Here is a 20815-nt window from a genome sequence, read left to right as displayed (position 1 = left end):
CAAAGCTAACAGCTGCCTCTAATTTCCTTCAACTCCTTCCTTTAATCCGAACTGGTGGAGATCCCAAACATTCGAGCGGTACTCCGGAATGAGTCACAATAGCGTTCTATACGCGGTCTTCTTTATAGATGAGCTAACTTTCAAAATATTCTCCAAAAAACCGAAATTTAAGTCAATCGTTCCCCTTACCTACTACAATCCTTAGCTGCTCGTTCCATTTTACACTGCATCGCAACGTTACGCTTTGATATTTAATCGGTTGACTGTGACAAGCAGCATGCTAATAATGCTACGAGGGTTGGAACTTTAATAGTGACAACTATTTATTTACAGCTTGTAAAAAATAGATACGTTTTTCAAAGTTTTACTGACCTTCAAAGTAGTAACCAGCATTGTGTATAACCCTTTGCCAGCGATGTGTAAATCGTAGGATACTCTTATCAGTGCCGGTTGCGTTGACAGTTCGAACGGTGCGGTTTATTGCCCGGCAAATTCGTAGCAGTTCTGAAGCGAATGCCGTGAAGTGTTCCCTTCAGTTTAGAAATCGTGTTGAACTCACGAGGGCTTAAGTCAGGGGAGTGCAGTAGGTGGTATAGCACTTACCAGCCCCATCGGTCAAACAAATCAGTAACAGCTTGCACTGTACGTTCTTCAGCATTGTCCTGCAAAATGATGGTCAGGTCCTGCAGAAAGCGTCATCACTTCTAAGATGGCCGTAGGTTGTGTTCCAAAAATGAACAGCATAGGGACAGAAGTAATGAAACTTTCTGCAGGACCTGACCATCATTTTGCAGGACAATTGTCAAGCACGTACAGTGCAAGCTGTTATTGATTTGTTTGACTGATGGGGCTGCTGAGTGCTATACCACGTACTGCACTCCCCTGACTTAAGCCCTCGTGAGTTCAACTCGATTCCTAAACTGAAGGAAACACTTCACGGCATTCGCTTCAGAACTGCTACAAATTCGTCGTCGGGCAGTAGACCGCGCCGCTCGTAATGTCAACAAAACTGGCACAGCTAAGAGTATCCTACGACTTCCACATCGCTGGTAACGGGTTATACACAATGCTGGTGACTACTTTGGTCAGTAAAACTTTGAAATAAGTATCTATTTTGTAAGAGCGGTAAATAAGGAGTTGCCACTATTATTGTCTAACCCTCGTACACTCCTGGAAATGGAAAAAAGAACACATTGACACCGGTGTGTCAGACCCACCATACTTGCTCCGGACACTGCGAGAGGGCTGTACAAGCAATGATCACACGCACGGCACAGCGGACACACCAGGAACCGCGGTGTTGGCCGTCGAATGGCGCTAGCTGCGCAGCATTTGTGCACCCCCGCCGTCAGTGTCAGCCAGTTTGCCGTGGCATACGGAGCTCCATCGCAGTCTTTAACACTGGTAGCATGCCGCGACAGCGTGGACGTGAACCGTATGTGCAGTTGACGGACTTGAGGGCGTATAGTGGGCATGCGGGAGGCCGGGTGGACGACCCGCCGAATTGCTCAACACGTGGGGCGTGAGGTCTCCACAGTACATCGATGTTGTCGCCAGTGGTCGGCGGAGGGTGCACGTGCCTGTCGACCTGGGACCGGACCGCAGCGACGCACGGATGCACGCCAAGACCGTAGGATCCTACGCAGTGCCGTAGGGGACTGCACCGCCACTTCCCAGCAAATTAGGGACACTGTTGCTCCTGGGGTATCGGCGAGGACCATTCGCAACCGTCTCCATGAAGCTGGGCTACGGTCCCGCACACCGTTAGGCCGTCTTCCGCTCACGCCCCAACATCGTGCAGCCCGCCTCCAGTGGTGTCGCGACAGGCGTGAATGGAGGGACGAATGGAGACGTGTCGTCTTCAGCGATGAGAGTCGCTTCTACCTTGGTGCCAATGATGGTCGTATGCGTGTTTGGCGCCGTGCAGGTGAGCGCCACAATCAGGACTGCATACGACGGAGGCACACAGGGCCAACACCCGGCATCATGGTGTGGGGAGCGATCTCCTACGCTGACAGTACACCACTGGTGATCATCGAGGGGACACTGAATAGTGCAAGGTACATCCAAACCGTCATCGAACCCATCGTTCTACCATTCCTAGACCGGCAAGGGAACTTGCTGTTCCAACAGGACAATGCACGTCCGCATGTATCCCGTGCCACCCAACGTGCTCTAGAAGGTGTAAGTCAACTACCCTGGCCAGCAAGATCTCCGGATCTGTCCCCCATTGAGCATGTTTGGGACTGGATGAAGCGTCGTCTCACGCGGTCTGCACGTCCAGCACGAACGCTGGTCCAACTGAGGCGCCAGGTGGAAATGGCATGGCAAGCCGTTCCACAGGACTACATCCAGCATCTCTACGATCGTCTCCATGGGAGAATAGCAGCCTGCATTGCTGCGAAAGGTGGATATACACTGTACTAGTGCCGACATTGTGCATGCTCTGTTGCCTGTGTCTATGTGCCTGTGGTTCTGTCAGTGTGATCATGTGATGTATCTGACCCCAGGAATGTGTCAATAAAGTTTCCCCTTCCTGGGACAATGAATTCACGGTGTTCTTATTTCAATTTCCAGGAGTGTATATTCGAGCATTATGTGACTCTTCTTTCTACTCGTTTGCATTAGCTTGCATTTTCTACATTTAGACTGAGTTACTTTTCATCACACCAACTACGAATTTTGTCTAAGAAATCAGTCATAAATCCTCCTGTATTCATACAACGACAACACCTTCCCTCACACCACAGTGTTTTCAGCAAACAGCCGCAGATTGCTGTTCACCCTGTCCATCAAATCATTCATGTGCCGGGTGGTTCTAATTAAACTTTCCTTATCTAACACGTTATAACACGGGAACCAATAACCGTACGAGTACCAATTTTGGTAGCATTAATGTCAAGGACATGGAAAAGAGAAATAATGCAGAATCAACTCAATTGAAACACTTTTAATGTGCTGCTACGGTACATCGGTACATTGTACCTTTACATACCGGTACCACTACTGCCACCAAATTGGCTCAGTATGGCGCCCGTCAATGTCCAGAAGAGTCTGAAAGCGCAGAATTGCATTCTGCACTGTAGAACGAAGCATTTCTGTAGCTATGCTGGCTACCACTCTTGATATGCTGCGCCTCAGATCAGCACATGTGTGAACGTTCCCCTGGTAACCCGTGTCCTGCAGGTATCTCCATAACCATAAATCACAGGAAGTGATATCATGTGATCGTGCCGCCCAAGCATCTGGAAACGATCGGCTGATAATTCGATCGTTTCCAAATGTGTTTCGCAGAAATAGGTGGGGTCTCATCTTGCAAGAAAACTGTTGATTTCAATGCGTCTCTCTCCTGTAAGCGGGTACGACATGCTAGCAAAGCGTATCGCAGTAACGCTGGCCAGTCACACTGCACGTGTTTGGTCCTTGAGCACCAATCTCTTCAAAAAAGAATGGGCGAATGATGAACGTACCCGTAAAGCCACACCATGCGGTGACGTGGTTACCATACAGAGGAACTTCATGCACAGTGACTGGAGCTAAAGATCTCCACACTCGGCTATTGTGTGAGTTCAGCTCACCTGTCAGAGCAAAATGAGGTTCGCCTGTCCATAGGATGGACCAGAGCAAGTCCTTGTCAACTTCAATCCTTGCGAGAAAGTGGAGAGCGAAGTTAAAACGTCGTTGTGCGTCCTGTGCTGCAAACCGCTGTTCGATATGGATCTTGCACGGATACCAATTGAAAGTGATCCGAAGCGGCTTCCGTACAGTGGACCACGGGATGTTCAAGTGTCGTGACACAGTGCGCGCACTGCCTGACGATCGGGAATTGCGCGCAGCGTTGTCTGCCATAGCAACAGCGATTTCATCAACCACCTGTTGTGCAACCGGTTGTCGGCCTCTTCCCGGAGCGACGCCCAGTTCTCCAGTTGATTTAAACTTCTTCATCATGCTCCGCACAGCAGGTGGAGAAAGATGGCCTTCCGTAATCCTTTCAGCCGGTGATATTCTCGAAGTGCAACTGCAGCATTACTACAGTTTTGATAATAGGGCTTCACCAATAACTCTACATCTACATCTACATACATACTCCGCAATCCACCATACGGTGTGTGGCGGAGGGTACCTCGTACCACAACTAGCATCTTCTCTCCCTATTCCACTCCCAAACAGAACGAGGGAAAAATGACTGCCTATACGCCTCTGTACGAGCCCTAATCTCTCTTATCTTATCTCTTTGTAGTCTTTCCGCGAAATATAAGTTGGTGGCAGTAAAATTGTACTGCAGTCAGCCTCAAATGCTGGTTCTCTAAATTTCCTCAGTAGCGATTCACGATAAGAACGCCTCCTTTCTTCCAGAGACTCTCACCCGAGTTCCTGAAGCATTTCCGTAACACTCGCGTGATGATCAAACATACCAGTAACAAATGTAGCAGCCCGCCTCTGAATTGCTTCTATGTCCTCCCTCCATCCGACCTGATAAGGATCCCAAACGCTCGAGCAGCACTCAAGAATAGGTTGTATTAGTGTTTTATAAGCGGTCTCCTTTACAGATGAACCACATCTTCCCAAAATTCTACCAATGAACCGAAGACGACTATCCGCCTTCCCCACAACTGCCATTACATGCTTGTCCCACTTCATATCGCTCTGCAGTGTTACGCCCAAATATTTAATCGACGTGACTGTGTCAAGCGCTACACTACTAATGGAGTATTCAAACATTACGGCATTCTTTTTCCTATTCATCTGCATTAATTTACATTTATCTATATTTAGAGTTAGCTGCCATTCTTTACACCAACCACAAATCCTTTTCAAGTCATCTTGTATCCTCCTACAGTCACTCAACGACGACACCTTCCCGTACACCACAGCATCATCAGCACATTGCTATCCACCCTATCCAAAAGATCATTTACGTAGATAGAAAACGACAGCGGACCTACCACACTTCCCTGGGGCACTCCAGATGATACCCTAACCTCCGATGAACATTCACCATCGAGGACACCGTACTGGGTTCTATTACTTAAGAAGTCTTCGAGCCACTCACATACTTGGGAACCAATCACATATGCTCGTATCCTAGTTAGGAGTCTGCAGTGCGGCACCGGGTCAAACGCTTTCCGGAAGTCAAGGAATATGGCATCCGTCTGATACCCTTCATGCATGGTTCGCAAGATATCATCTGAAAAAAGGGCGAGTTGCGTTTCGCAGGAGCGATGCTTTCTAAAGCCGTGCTGATGCATAGACAGCAACTTCTCTGTCTCAAGGAAACTCATTATATTTGAACTGAGAATATGTTCGAGAATTCTGCAACAAACCGATGTTAAGGATATTGGTCTGTAATTTTGAGGATCCGTCCTCCTACCCTTCTTATATAGAGGCGTTACTGGCGCTTTCTTCCAGTCGCTCGGGACTTTACGCTAGGCAAGAGATTCGCGATAAATGTAAGCTAAGTAAGGAGCCAATGCAGTAGAGTACTCCCTGTAAAACCGAACTGGAATCCCATCAGGACCTGGCGATTTATTTATTTTCAACCCATTCAGCTGCTTCACAACCGCAGGGATGTCTATCACTATGTCGTCCATACGGGAATCTGTACGAGACTCAGACAGCGGTATGTTTGTACGATCCTCCTGCGTGAAAGATTTCTCAAATGCTAAATTTAAAATTTCATCTTCCGTTTTGCTGTCTTCCGTTGCCAGGCCAGACTGATCAGTGAGTGACTGGATGGAAGCCTTCGACCCGCTTACCGATTTTACGTAAGACCAGAATTTTCTTGGGTTTTCAGCAAGATCTTTTCCTAAGGTATGACGGTGGTAGTGGTTGTATGCTTCGCTCATCGCTCTTTTTACAGCAGCACGAATCTCTACTAACTTTTGCCTGTCCTCATTCTCCCGGTTTTTCATGTACCGCAAGTGCTACTTTCTTTGCTTCCTGAGCATTCTCCGAATTGCTCTGTTAAACAACGGTGGGTCTTTTCCGTCCGTAGCCCACTTTTTCGGCATATACTTGTCCAAATGTGTGATTTACAATGTGTTTAAAATTTGCCCATAATTCTTCCACGTCCATCGTACCGGAAGTAAATGAAGTCGATTCATTTACTAAGTAGGATGCTAACAACTGCTTATCAGCTCTTTCTAGTAAGAATACTCTCCTAGCCTTCTTGACAAACTTTTTAACTTTCGTAACCATTGTCGTAATGACACCATGATCACTAATCCCTGTCTCAACACTGACATCGTCGATGAGGTCTGGTCTGTTCGTGGCTACCAGATCTAAAATATTTCCATTACGCGCTGGCTGTCGATTTAGCTGCTCAAGACAGTTTTCGGATAATGTGTTTACAAGTAATTCACACGACGGCTTGTCTGTATCACCTGTAATGAATCCATAGACATCCCAGTCTATACTAGGTATGCTGAAGTCGCCTCCGACTAATATGGCATGATCCGGGTACTTCTGCGATACAGAGTGTAGACTCGATTTGAATGATTCTAGATCTGTCACGGTGGAACCTGGGGGCCGGTAATAACACCCAACAATTAGCTTTATTTCTCCTAGCCATGTTAAACGTGTCCAGATAACTTCACAATCACACTCTACTTCGCCGGCCGGAGTGGCCGAGCGGTTAAAGGCGCTACAGTCTGGAACCGCACGACCGGTACGGTCGCAGGTTCGAATCCTGCCTCGGGCATGGATGTGTGTGATGTCCTTAGGTTAGTTAGGTTTAAGTAGTTCTAAGTTCTAGGGGACTTATGACCACAGCAGTTGAGTCCCATAGCGCTCAGAGCCATTTGAACCATTTGCACACTCTACTTCGACCTCAGTAAACACAATATTTTTGTGAACTGCAATGAAGACACCAACTAGTACGGTGTCTAATCTGTATTTCCGATACACGTTCCAACCCTCACTAAATATTTCAGAACTTCCTATCTCGGGGTTCAGCCAGGTCTCAGTCCCGAGAATAATTTGCGCACCACACGCTTCCTGGAGGGCAGTAAATTCAGGATCTTTATTCTGAACACTCTGAAAATTTACTGCTAATATCTTGATAGCTGAAGTGTCTTTACACTGAGCGCGTCCTGATTTCCCTGCCTGCACTTCGACTGGTGAGTGTTCATCAGGACACCTCGCACTACTGCCTAGCCTAAAAAACCCGCATGTGCACGCCACAAGTACTCTGTTACCCGAGTAGCCGCTTCCTTTGTGTAATTCCCCTTTCGTCCAAACTCTTGTTGAAACGTAATCAAGCGAACTGCGACTGAACAGATGTGTGAGCCTATGAATCACGATGAACTCGTGGCCATAGTTGGAACTGGACGGTGGCGCTGACGCATGGAAATCATGCACCTCATACTCTGGACATTAATGCTACCAAGATTAATATTCGTACGGTAATTAGTTTCCGTGTTACAACGTGTTAAATAAGGAAAGTTTAATTATAACCACCTAGTATATTGTGAATAAGAGCGGTCCTGTCACACTTGTAAAGGACAACTACTGAGCATACTCTTCTCTCTGAGAATACTCGCCGTCGAGGACAACGTACTGGGTTCTATTAATTAAGATGTCTCTTCTGTTCACTACAACAGCGTAGATATGTAAGTAACCTCGTAAGAGCGTTAATATGCCGCTCCCGAGATACGAGGAGGTGAGTCTGGTCCGGATAGAATTCGGCTCGCCATTCACGACAAGGGCTGGTGAGCGCTCTCCTACCTAGATGTGAATTTTAGACGGTTTCGCACATTCAGCTACCTAAGCAACATGCTGGTTCCCATGTCCCGCTTCAAACACCTTCTATAAAGAAAATACAGAACTGTAAACGTTGACGAGCTATGGATAAGTGCGTGACGCCATAGCGGAGTTTCACTACACAGTTGCCAAGGAAAGTAAATAGAGGAAAAGTCGATACCAGTGTGAAAAGGCTTTGCGAATTTCATTCTTTGCACTCAGTTGGACAGTAACAATGTTTTACAGGTAAGCGCGTCAGCTGAATACACAGATGTTAACGTTTGAGAGAGGTCGAGTCGTTGGGCTCAAAATTGCCGGTTGGTGACGCTACTATTTGACGATTTTGCTAGAAATGAGTGAACGATTGCCAAACGCACGACCTACAGACACGGTAGAACGAGAGAACCGGGAAATCGTCAGGAAGATACTCAGAGCCAGGGATTCATCATCATCGATCCTACGTGCAACTGGTGCTTCTGTTGGCTGACAGAAAGGGTGGCTGACAGAAACGAGCCGTGCTCACGGTGCCTCTTGTGCTTACTACCCTTGACCTCTGCACCCCAACAAGTCCATTTGCGGTGGTGTCTGTCACATTCGGCCTGGAATCTCATTGACTGAAGTACAATTGTCTTCAGTGTTGAGTGCCACTTCGGACTGCGAATACGTGGTTGGAGATGCCTCAGACAGTGATGGGATACCAACCGGCCCGACAACCAGGAACGAGGATCTGGGGTGCAATTTCATATCGCACCAGAATCCCTTTGATTGTCATCCGTGGCACCTTTACAGCACAACGGTACATTGACGATATTCTACACGCCGTTTAATCACAGACGGCGGATTTTCTACTGCTTGTGTTCGTGGTTGCCAAACTCTACCTTGGTCTTGGAGTTGCTTACCCACTGAGAACATCTGGAGCATTATTGGCAAGGCGCTCTTACCAGCTCGCGATTCTGACGATCTAACGCGCACCGAGCGAGATGGCGCAATCGTTAGCACACTGGACTCTCATTTGGGAGGGCGACGGTTCAAACCCGCGCCCGACCATCCTGATTTAGATTTTCCGTGATTCCCTTAAATCGCTTTGGGCAAATGGCGGAATGGTACCTTTCAATGGGCACGGCTGACTTCCTTCCCCATCCTTCCCTATTCCGATGGCACAGAGGTCCTCGTATTCGGTCTCCGCCCCCAAATTAACCAACCGATCTAACGCACCAAACAAAGCCTCGCCGAATAACTGCTTGTGAAAGGGTCCTAGGTGGACCAATTCTCTATTAACTTGCTCAATCTACGAAGCTATTTCTCTAGAATAAATCTTCCAGTTTTTCATAAATTATGATCATTTGTCTGTACATGTACTCCACACTTTCCGATTTCCGTCCCACTCAGATAATTCCTTCGTGACGCTTTTTTATACGAAAAGATTTAGAAAAACTTTCTCACACTTGAACATGAGATTACTCTAGAGGCAGACAGATGGGGTACACGAATTCCATCGCGGGGAAGTGATGCCGTCAGGAAGCGAATACAGCCACCAGCTACCACTAATATTGCCGAAACTTGTGAGAAATGCGAACTTGCCGAAAGAAAGTTTTAAAACATAATTTTCTTCGTCGAGGCATAGCTTTGTTCAGAAACAGCCGGTCCTATTGCCGCGGCGAATGCAATAGTCTGGCGTGCCGCGTTCACTCCATGTCGTCGTCGACGACCGTCAAGTGCAGGATAGGGAAGACTGACAATATCGCCGCATTTGATCGTGGGTGCACGACATATGGGACACTTAACGCCAGAGATAATGGAGGCGCTGAGTTCTACAGATGTCACTTGAAAAGGCGTATATCGTGTGTTACTCGATTAGGGGACAAATGCTGCCACCCATCAGACAGTGCTGGGCAAGCAAAGTAACAAAGCCGCCTTGAGCAGTAGTAGCATACTATTACATCAAAGACCACGAGATACGCTTTCCGCTTGGTAACTGAGATCCCTTCGGAAGGTGGCGGATGTATTCTGGCCTGAAGGTTATCGACATTAACAGTATTCTTCCATGTACACTCCATGCGGTGAAAGATATGGTTCAAATGGCTCTGAGCACTATGGGACTCAACATCTTAGGTCAGAAGTCCCCTAGAACTTAGAACTACTTAAACCTAACTAACCTAAGGACAGCATACACACCCATGCCCGAGGCAGGATTCGAACCTGCGACCGTAGGAGCCTCGCGGTTCCGGACTGCAGCGCCAGAAACGCACGGCCACCGCGGCCGGCGCGGTGAAAGATATATGAGCTTACTGCCTAATCATGTTAGTTATTTGCATGTTCCGTAGCTCTTGATTCCGAACACTGTGATGTGTAACAAGTTAGTCTGACAACTATTGTACACTTCCTTCGTGAAAACTTAGCAACGAGCTGGTTCAAATGGCTCTGAGCACTATGGGACTTAACTCCTGAGGTCATCAGTCCCCTAGAACTTAGAACTACTTAAACCTAACCAACCTAAGGACATCACACACATGCATGCCCGAGGCAAGATTCGAACCTGCGACCGTAGCGATCGCGCGGTTCCAGATTGTAGCGCCTAGAACCTCTCGGCCACCCCGGTCGGCAACGAGCTGACTACATACATAGTTGTCTTGGGCTACTTCTTATTTTTACATACTGTGAATTACACACACACACACACACACACACACACACACACACACACACAAACGCGCGCACACGCGCGCGCCCACGCACACAGCATATTGTTACAAATTCAGAAATTCATTTGTGAAGTTGAAGCAGTTTTCAAGGAGATGCGGTTTCAGTTTGGGCTTGAAGTTAATTTCATTATCTAATAGTATCAAAATTTTTACGTCACTTGGTAGGTATTCGGAGATCTTTATGGCCGAATACTTCCCTCCTTTCTGTGCCACACTAAGGCTGAGTGAAAAATTATGTATTTCTCCTTACATTTATGACTGTTACTGTTAGTGCTGTTTACGAACTGTTACTGAATACTGACAACAAGCTAAAAATATGGGCTTAAATATACTCTGAGGCTGTCAGTGTGCCCAGCTGTTTAAAGAGCTGCTGCGTACAACAAGCGCTAGAGTGGATATCGAATATTATTTTTATAACTCGTTTCTTTGCAACGAACACTTTCTTCCACAATAAGGTGATGCTCCAGAATATAACAGTAGACTTGAATGAATGAAGAAAAGCGAAATTAAGAACTTTTCACCTGCAAAATTTGGTATTATTCGTATCGCATATGTTGCAATGTGAAGGCGATTGAGAAGATCTGTAACATGTGACTCAGACATCTAAAAATTCAGAATATTGGTTTCCAATTACACATTCACTTTCACTCATTATTTCTAATATGTGTTCTGTCCATACTCCATACAGAGTTGCTCGTACTGCGTTTAACCTAAAATCAGTAGCAGTACATGTGCAGAGACTAGTTATTAATTTTCAAGCAAATATTATTTACAGTTTCACCAACGTTGCAGTCTTTTCATCCAACTTGGTTATACTAGCTGCATCGTCAGCACAGAGGGTTTTTCTGGTTCTTGCATACAAGATGCAGCTTATTTACTTACTCATTGTTCACTTTGAGCATTTCTTAGGCGACCTTTCTCGTCAGCTAGTTAAAACGACTGTGTCACAATGGCTTGAGGAGAAACCTACGGATATAAGGTCGCTTGTGTCGATGATTAAGTCACTGCGATCACTCCTACTGAGAACATCGTGTACAGCATAGAGAGCACTCGCCATGGATTCAGCGCTGATAAAGTCTCCGAAAGCAATGGGAGCGATGACTTTGCAGTCTTTTCATCCAGCTTGGTTATACTAGCTGCATCGTCAGCACAGAGGGTTTTTCTGGTTCTTGCATACAAGATGCAGCTTATTTACTTACTCATTGTTCACTTTGAGCATTTCTTAGGCGACCTTTATCGTCAGCTAGTTAAAACGACTGTGTCACAATGGCTTGAGGAGAAACCTACGGATATAAGGTCGCTTGTGTCGATGATTAAGTCACTGCGATCACTCCTACTGAGAACATCGTGTACAGCATAGAGAGCACTCGCCATGGATTCAGCGCTGATAAAGTCTCCGAAAGCAATGGGAGCGATGACTTTGCAGAGGCCATTCCTGACACCTCATTACGTCTTACTATTTGCTGTACTGAGTACCTACACTCCTGGAAATTGAAATAAGAACACCGTGAATTCATTGTCCCAGGAAGGGGAAACTTTATTGACACATTCCTGGGGTCAGATACATCACATGATCACACTGACAGAACCACAGGCACATAGACACAGGCAACAGAGCATGCACAATGTCGGCACTAGTACAGTGTATATCCACCTTTCGCAGCAATGCAGGCTGCTATTCTCCCATGGAGACGATCGTAGAGATGCTGGATGTAGTCCTGTGGAACGGCTTGCCATGCCATTTCCACCTGGCGCCTCAGTTGGACCAGCGTTCGTGCTGGACGTGCAGACCGCGTGAGACGACACTTCATCCAGTCCCAAACATGCTCAATGGGGGACAGATCCGGAGATCTTGCTGGCCAGGGTAGTTGACTTAAACCTTCTAGAGCACGTTGGGTGGCACGGGATACATGCGGACGTGCATTGTCCTGTTGGAACAGCAAGTTCCCTTGCCGGTCTAGGAATGGTAGAACGATGGATTCGATGACGGTTTGGATGTACCGTGCACTATTCAGTGTCTCCTCGACGATCACCAGTGGTGTACGGCCAGTGTAGGAGATCGCTCCTCACACCATGATGCCGGGTGTCGGCCCTGTGTGCCTCGGTCGTATGCAGTCCTGATTGTGGCGCTCACCTGTACGGCGCCAAACACGCATACGACCATCATTGGCACCAAGGCAGGAGCGACTCTCATCGCTGAAGACGACACGTCTCCATTCGTCCCTCCATTCACGCCTGTCGCGACACCACTGGAGGCGGGCTGCACGATGTTGGGGCGTGAGCGGAAGACGGCCTAACGGTGTGCGGGACCGTAGCCCAGCTTCATGGAGACGGTTGCGAATGGTCCTCGCCGATACCCCAGGAGCAACAGTGTCCCTAATTTGCTGGTAAGTGGCGGTGCGGTCCCCTACGGCACTGCGTAGGATACTACGGTCTTGGCGTGCATCCGTGCGTTGCTGCGGTCCGGTCCCAGGTCGACGGGCACGTGCACCTTCCGCCGACCACTGGCGACAACATCGATGTACTGTGGAGACCTCACGCCCCACGTGTTGAGCAATTCGGCGGTACGTCCACCCAGCCTCCCGCATGCCCACTATACGCCCTCGCTCAAAGTCCGTCAACTGCACATACGGTTCACGTCCACGCTGTCGCGGCATGCTACCAGTGTTAAAGACTGCGATGGAGCTCCGTATGCCACGGCAAACTGGCTGACACTGACGGCGGCGGTGCACAAATGCTGCGCAGCTAGCGCCATTCGACGGCCAACACCGCGGTTCCTGGTGTGTCCGCTGTGCCGTGCGTGTGATCATTGCTTGTACAGCCCTCTCGCAGTGTCCGGAGCAAGTATGGTGGGTCTGACACACCGGTGTCAATGTGTTCTTTTTTCCATTTCCAGGAGTGTATTATACATATATTCAGCTTTCTATAACTCGACGTGAATAACCAGACACACCCTCTTCCCCTCATAATACACACACAAAATCAATACATACATTCTCTCTCTCTCTCTCTCTTACACACACACACACACACACACAGGAGTGTATTTTTATTTCAGTGCTTGCAACGTGTTGAAGATGTATCATTACCAAGGCGTCCCGTTTCTATACAGGTGTTGTTTCGCTTCCGCGTGATAGATGTTCTTATTCCGCAATAAGTATAGGTTATACTGATGACAGGAGGCTGCACGTCCTCCAGAAATCGCACCAGTAAAATAGTGGCGCGCTTCATTTTCACCCGTATCCGAAGTACTTTTTTTATTACAATGAGGCTCACAGATCACTAAGTTACTTCACTTTCAACATTGTTTCCTGCACAAAATCATCACATGGGAGGATATAAGTCACTGGCAGGCACAGACACCGGAGCATTATATGACTTGAAACTCACATGGAAATCTACATTGATGCTGTGCTGCCTGTAAATATCGGAGATGGTGGGTAGGAGTTTCTGGCGGATCTCCGCTGAATGCAAAACTGCTGGAGGCCAGCTGTGACATATCGATTTTTCTAGCTTCTGTCTGCCACTAGCCTCGGTGAGTTGTAAATGAGAAGCGCAGCAACTTTACTCCGTCTTGAACTTTTCTCGTATCCATGTAAATCACAAGATTCCGTCACCAGTCGGCACGAAAGGTTCAGCTCCGTGAATCATGCGCCACACTGGAATTTAATCGAATATTATTCCCGTCGCGAGACAGTGTATTCCTAATCGAAGAAAAATATGATGGAAATTGTAAACAATAATACTAATGCCTAAATTTGTACTTCTCTTGGGTTAGTGAAATACAAGATATATTTTAAAGGAGAAAAACCAGACAAGTTAGAGTACGACTAAACACTGAAGTTTCCGCACATACTTAATTATGTATACGAATAATAATTATTTTTTCGTGTGGCTTAATGACCTCGTTCATATCTTTCTATTAGACGCCGCTTCGCCTACTTGCGCGCCCCCTAGAAAAGTGGACTTATATACTGAAGGGCCAAAGAAACTCATATAGGTATGTGTGTTCAAATACATAGACATGTAAACACGCAGAATACGGCGCCTCGGTTGGCAACACCTGTGTCTAGCCCAGTTGTTAGATCGGTTACTGCTGCTACAATGGCAGGTTTTCAAGCTTTAAGTGAGTTTCAACGTGATGTTATAATCGGCGCACCAGCGATGGAACACGCCATCTCCGAGGTAGCGATGAAGTGAGAATTTTCCCGTACGACCATTTCACGAGTGTACCGTGACTATCAGGAATCCGGTAAAACAACAAATCTCCGTCATTGCTGCGGTCGAAAAAGATCCTGCAGGAACGGGACCAACGACGACTGAAGAGAATCGTTCAATTTGACACAAGTGCAACCCTTCCATAAATTTCTGCACATTTCAGTGCTGGGCCATCAGCAAGTGTCAGCGTGCGAACCATTCAACGAAACATCATCGATTTGGTCTTTCGGAGACAAAGGTACCCTTGATAACTGCACGACACAAGTCTTTACGCCTCAATAAAAACACTGGACTGTTGGTGACTGGAAACATGTTGCCTGTTCGGACGAGTCTCGTTTCAAATTGTATCGAGCGAATGGACGTGTTCGGGTATGGAAGCAGCCTCAAGAATCCATGGAACCTGCAAGTCAACTGGGGACTGTTCAAGCTGGTGGAGGCTCTGTAATGGTGACGTGCGTGTGCACCTGGAATGATATGGGGCCCGTTATACGTGTAGATACGACTGACAGTTGACACGTACGTAAGCATCCTGTTTGATCACATGCATTCATTCATGTTCATTGTACATTCCGACGGACTGGAGCAATTTCAGCAGGACAATGCGACACCCCACACGCCCAGAATTGCTACAGAGCGGCTCCAGGAACACTCTTCTCAGTTGAAACACGACATGCCACGTCGTGTTGTGGCACTTCCGCGTGCTCGCGAGGGACCTAAACGATATTTGGCAGTTGTGCCAGTTTCTTTGCCTCCGCGGTGTAGTTTAATGTTCAATCTGAACCACTTGCTGTTTCTTGAGACTCCTCGTTGTTGAATGGTGAGGGCCAGATTAAAAACAAGACCGAAAAATCCGTGGTTCGAGCGATATTCGACCCCGAGACCTGTCCAATCTCGTCCACGCGCTATACCGCTATATCAAGAGGCCCTCACATATGTACAAAGTTCATGAGTACGTTTCGGTGAATGATTTTGCTAATATAAAATTTGTAATATACATGGCCCTATCTCTTGACTACATTAGAAGCTTAAATTATTTACACCGTCAAGGGGCTGTAGACCTTAGTACTTGACATCAATTTCGAGTGGATACCTCCAAGTCTTACTGAGTAAAAGCGGTCTTGAGAGACGGACGGACACACACGGTCGACAAACAGCAGATAAATAATTTTTTACTTAGTATAATTACAAATTAACAAATTTTTGATTATTTCGTTAGTTTGTTATGAAAAAAATCTTGTTTCTTGTCATATTTCATGATCCTAGGTCAACGGGAAGTACCTTATAGGTTTTGATGAGTGAGTTTGCTAGTACCGAAATACATGACATAAACAGCCGAATCTTTTGAGCTTTGGTCTAGAAACTTAAATCTTTCACACCACCAAGGGACCGTAGACCTCAGTACTTCGCAGAAATTTCAACTTGATACCTCTACCAGTCCCTGAGAAAGAAGGGGTCAGTAGTCGGACAGACAGACAGGCAGACAGACAGACGGACAACAAGGTGATCACATACGGTTTCCGCTTTTACCGATTGAGGAAATGGAGAAAAACCTTCTCGACACGTTCCATTTAAACTGGAGATCGTATTTAACGACTGTTTCGTACTGTTTCTGTGATATCCAAATTCCTTTCACATACATGAAAAACATACTGTTGTGCAGATATTGACAGTTACCAACTATTAACCGTTCATGTACCATTGGCTTCTGGATGCTTTGGTCGAATCTACAAACGTTTACTTTGCTAATTACTGAGTGGTTTATTTTTCTAATATAATTAAATTGATTGTGGGCATCTCCTAAAACGTCTTGCCATCGGAGCTCATGATATTCGTACTGTTGTTTCTCTTTTCTCCAAAAGGCTCTTTAATTTTCCTTTCAATGGCATCTATCTTTCCCTTAGTTGCCCATACATCTAAAGATTTGAATTGTTCTCTAGCCATTCCTGCTTAGTGATTTTGAACTTCCTGTCAACGTAATTTTTTAGATGTGTATTTTTCCCTTTTTCTTCCTTCATTTGCTGCATTTATATATATTCTCTTTCTTTGGTTAGATTCAATATCTGCTGTGTTAACCACGAATTTCCACTAAGCCTTGTCTTTTTACGTATATGACCCTCTTCTGTTTTTCCTCTTCTGTTTATCTGTCAAAGATAACAATTCGTCTTCTACTGTATTACTTTCACCTGTTTCATGCCAATATTGCCTGATGCTCGCATTGAAACTGTCAGCAATCTCTCTTTCCTTAGAGTTATCCAGATCCAATCATCTTAACTTACTACCTACTTGCAATTTCTTCAGTTTCATTCTACAATTCATAAGCAACAAATTGTGCTTAGTTAAAAATCTAGTTTCCAAATCTCTCGCCATTATACAAATATGAAATATTCCAGTCTTCCCAGCTCTTTCCTCGTATACAATCCTCTGTCACGATTTTCATACGAAGCGTTAGCGATAATTAGGTTATGCTGTGTGCAAAATTCTCCCAGGCGGCTTCCTCTGTAATTCCTTTCACAACTTAATTTTCATGTCCCTTAACTATCTGATTAACTTCCTTTTTTTATCTTACATTCTTTCAGTCTCTTCCTCATCTGCGTAGCTAGCAGGCATATAAAATTGTATATTTGTGCTGAGTTTTACCTTTATGTCTATCTTGGCTACGATAATGAATTCACTATACTATCCATAGTAGCTTACCAGCAGTCTTATTCTCTTTTTCGTTAGCATGCCTACTTTGCATTATTTGTACGTGATTTCCTATTGAGAACGTTGTACAGTTCTACTTGCCACCACACTTCACTAATTCCACTATATCTGACTTCATACTATCTAATGTGACACCGTCCTGCCCAATTAACGTGTCTAACATCTCACGCTCAGATCCGTAGAACGCAGATTTAGTTTTTCACGATGATGACAGCCTCCTGGGTAGTATAGGCTACACCAGGAGATTCGAATGGCTGACTTCCTTATCCCTGAATATTTTATTCAAGAGGGTGTCATCATCATTAAGCCATACAGCAGAGCTTGATGCCCTCAGAAAAAAATATCACGCCGGTAGTTTCCCTTGCTTTCATCTGTTCGCAGTACCACCTCAGCAACGTTGTTGTTGTTACAAGGCCAGATCAGTCATCAGTTTGTTGCTCCTGCGTCAACTGAATATGCTGCTGGTCTTTAGGAACCAATGGTTAATCCGAACTGTCCACAGACACCCCTTCCTCTTGGTTCCACTTACTGTACCCTATCCGAATCGTTGACGCCTACAAGGCACCCCATATTTGCCAAGGTGGGGCAGCCATCAAGCAATAAATTCAATTACTACACTCCTGGAAATGGAAAAAAGAACACATTGACACCGGTGTGTCAGACCCACCATACTTGCTCCGGACACTGCGAGAGGGCTGTACAAGCAATGATCACACGCACGGCACAGCGGACACACCAGGAACCGCGGTGTTGGCCGTCGAATGGCGCTAGCTGCGCAGCATTTGTGCACCGCCGCCGTCAGTGTCAGCCAGTTTGCCGTGGCATACGGAGCTCCACCGCAGTCTTTAACACTGGTAGCATGCCGCGACAGCGTGGACGTGAACCGTATGTGCAGTTAACGGACTTTGAGCGAGGGCGTATAGTGGGCATGCGGGAGGCCGGGTGGACGTACCGCCGAATTGCTCAACACGTGGGGCGTGAGGTCTCCACAGTACATCGATGTTGTCGCCAGTGGTCGGCGGAAGGTGCACGTGCCCGTCGACCTGGGACCGGACCGCAGCGACGCACGGATGCACGCCAAGACCGTAGGATCCTACGCAGTGCCGTAGGGGACAGCACCGCCACTTCCCAGCAAATTAGGGACACTGTTGCTCCTGGGGTATCGGCGAGGACCATTCCCAACCGTCTCCATGAAGCTGGACTACGGTCCCGCACACCGTTAGGCCGTCTTCCGCTCACGCCCCAACATCGTGCAGCCCGCCTCCAGTGGTGTTGCGACAGGCGTGAATCGAGGGACGAATGGAGACGTGTCGTCTTCAGCGATGAGAGTCGCTTCTGTCTTGGTGCCAGTGATGGTCGTATGCGTGTTTGGCGCCGTGCAGGTGAGCGCCACAATCAGGACTGCATACGACCGAGGCACACAGGGCCAACACCCGGCATCATGGTGTGGGGAGCGATCTCCTACACTGGCCGTACACCACTGGTGATCGTCGAGGGGACACTGAATAGTGCACGGTACATCCAAACCGTCATCGAACCCATCGTTCTACCATTCCTAGACCGGCAAGGGAACTTGCTGTTCCAACAGGACAATGCACGTCCGCATGTATCCCGTGCCACCCAACGTGCTCTAGAAGGTGTAAGTCAACTACCCTGGCCAGCAAGATCTCCGGATCTGTCCCCCATTGAGCATGTTTGGGACTGGACGAAGCGTCGTCTCACGCGGTCTGCACGTCCAGCACGAACGCTGGTCCAACTGAGGCGCCAGGTGGAAATGGCATGGCAAGCCGTTCCACAGGACTACATCCAGCATCTCTACGATCGTCTCCATGGGAGAATAGCAGCCTGCATTGCTGCGAAAGGTGGATATACACTGTACTAGTGCCGACATTGTGCATGCTCTGTTGCCTGTGTCTATGTGCCTGTGGTTCTGTCAGTGTGATCATGTGATGTATCTGACCCCAGGAATGTGTCAATAAAGTTTCCCCTTCCTGGGACAATGAATTCACGGTGTTCTTATTTCAATTTCCAGGAGTGTATATGAGGTACAACATTGTGTGAGAGTAACAATAACACCAGTTTTTCTGTGCTCACTGCTTAGGAGGATTTCCGAAGCTTTATATTGTAAGATGACTCTTTAGTCGATTAGCCATTTCGCATTTGCGTCGTCTGATGTGATTCCATCTCGGTGGCTTCTCCAGCTAATGCTAATTGTTTCTGCTGAAAAGTAAGGTCATCGTGTGGTGCGGTGGTGCAGTGAGTGTAAGTCGGACGTTGCTTTGGATGTGGGTCCTCCCAAAGGCACTTTGGCGGCGGCGGAAGCCCTTTCAGAGATAATGGCCGGCAGGATGGCACGCCGTGAGTGCAGAAGCCAGAAGCCGCGCTGGCTGGCGCGCGGTATTTCCAGAGGCTCCCCACTCCTTTCCCCTTTCGCTTTCACGGGCAGGTAAGTCCGCAGAGGACATCGGGATAACGACCGTGCGCGATGGCTTTCTGGCCGCACCCTCGGGATCGATCACAAAAAGCCTCTGGCGCCACCGCCGCCACCTCCACCGCCGGTTCTCGCCTCCCGTCGCCTGCCCACTGCGGCCACTGACCAAACCCTGCCTCTGTGTTTGGTTTTAGTCACATCAGAAATCGATGTGAAGCACCTGGAACTTCCATATCGAGACATTTCACTAAGTTCGTCTTGTCACGTGCAGGGCAGGTGATGCTGCACCCCAACCAGAACAGCCAAAGCTGCGACCCACTCCACCCCCCCCCCCCCCCGACGCTCTTACCAAAAGCTTACCAAAAGTTACATTGCAGCAGTTTTTTTAACGTATATACAGGAAATTTAAAAATTTGTCTAGTAAGTAAGCGTTATTGAAATACGTTTCTTAATAATGTATGTTGATGCAAAGCATTACACACAACAAATCAAATGTTTCATTATAGTACACAAATCAGAAGTTTAATACTCTGTCTAAAAAAATGTAAGTAAATCTAATTCTTATATCTCTGGGTATGTACATTGGTTTTAGCATGACGTATAATAAACAACAGATTTTATTTTCTGTTCATAAATTATTGGTAGTACTTAAAATACTAATAACAAATAAGGGGAAAAGAGCTATGATAAAGAAAAGGCATCAGTTTTGAACACAAGAAGGTTCAAAATATATGACAATAGTGTGGGAGACTATTTCAGCTTAGTCTGTTTTTCAGTCTTTCGCCTCTAGCCATCTCTGTAGCAGAGGTTTAATGAATTTTGTTATTCAGTTTTTAAATGACGGTATTCATTTTGTGTGAGTTGCTGCCTTTTTCTGAAATTAAAATATACTCTAGGAAAGTGAGATTTTCCAAATGTGAAAAACTGTTCTAAGGTACAACATGCTCATGTACATAGGAAAAATTATTCCACACAACTTTAAGAGTATTTCAGACGACAAGTTCTAGTCAATACTGTATTT

The sequence above is a fragment of the Schistocerca cancellata genome, chromosome 5, assembly GCF_023864275.1.
Source record: "Schistocerca cancellata isolate TAMUIC-IGC-003103 chromosome 5, iqSchCanc2.1, whole genome shotgun sequence".
In the NCBI taxonomy this organism is placed as follows: Eukaryota; Metazoa; Arthropoda; class Insecta; order Orthoptera; family Acrididae; genus Schistocerca; species Schistocerca cancellata.
Note: the sequence above shows the minus strand (reverse complement) of the source record.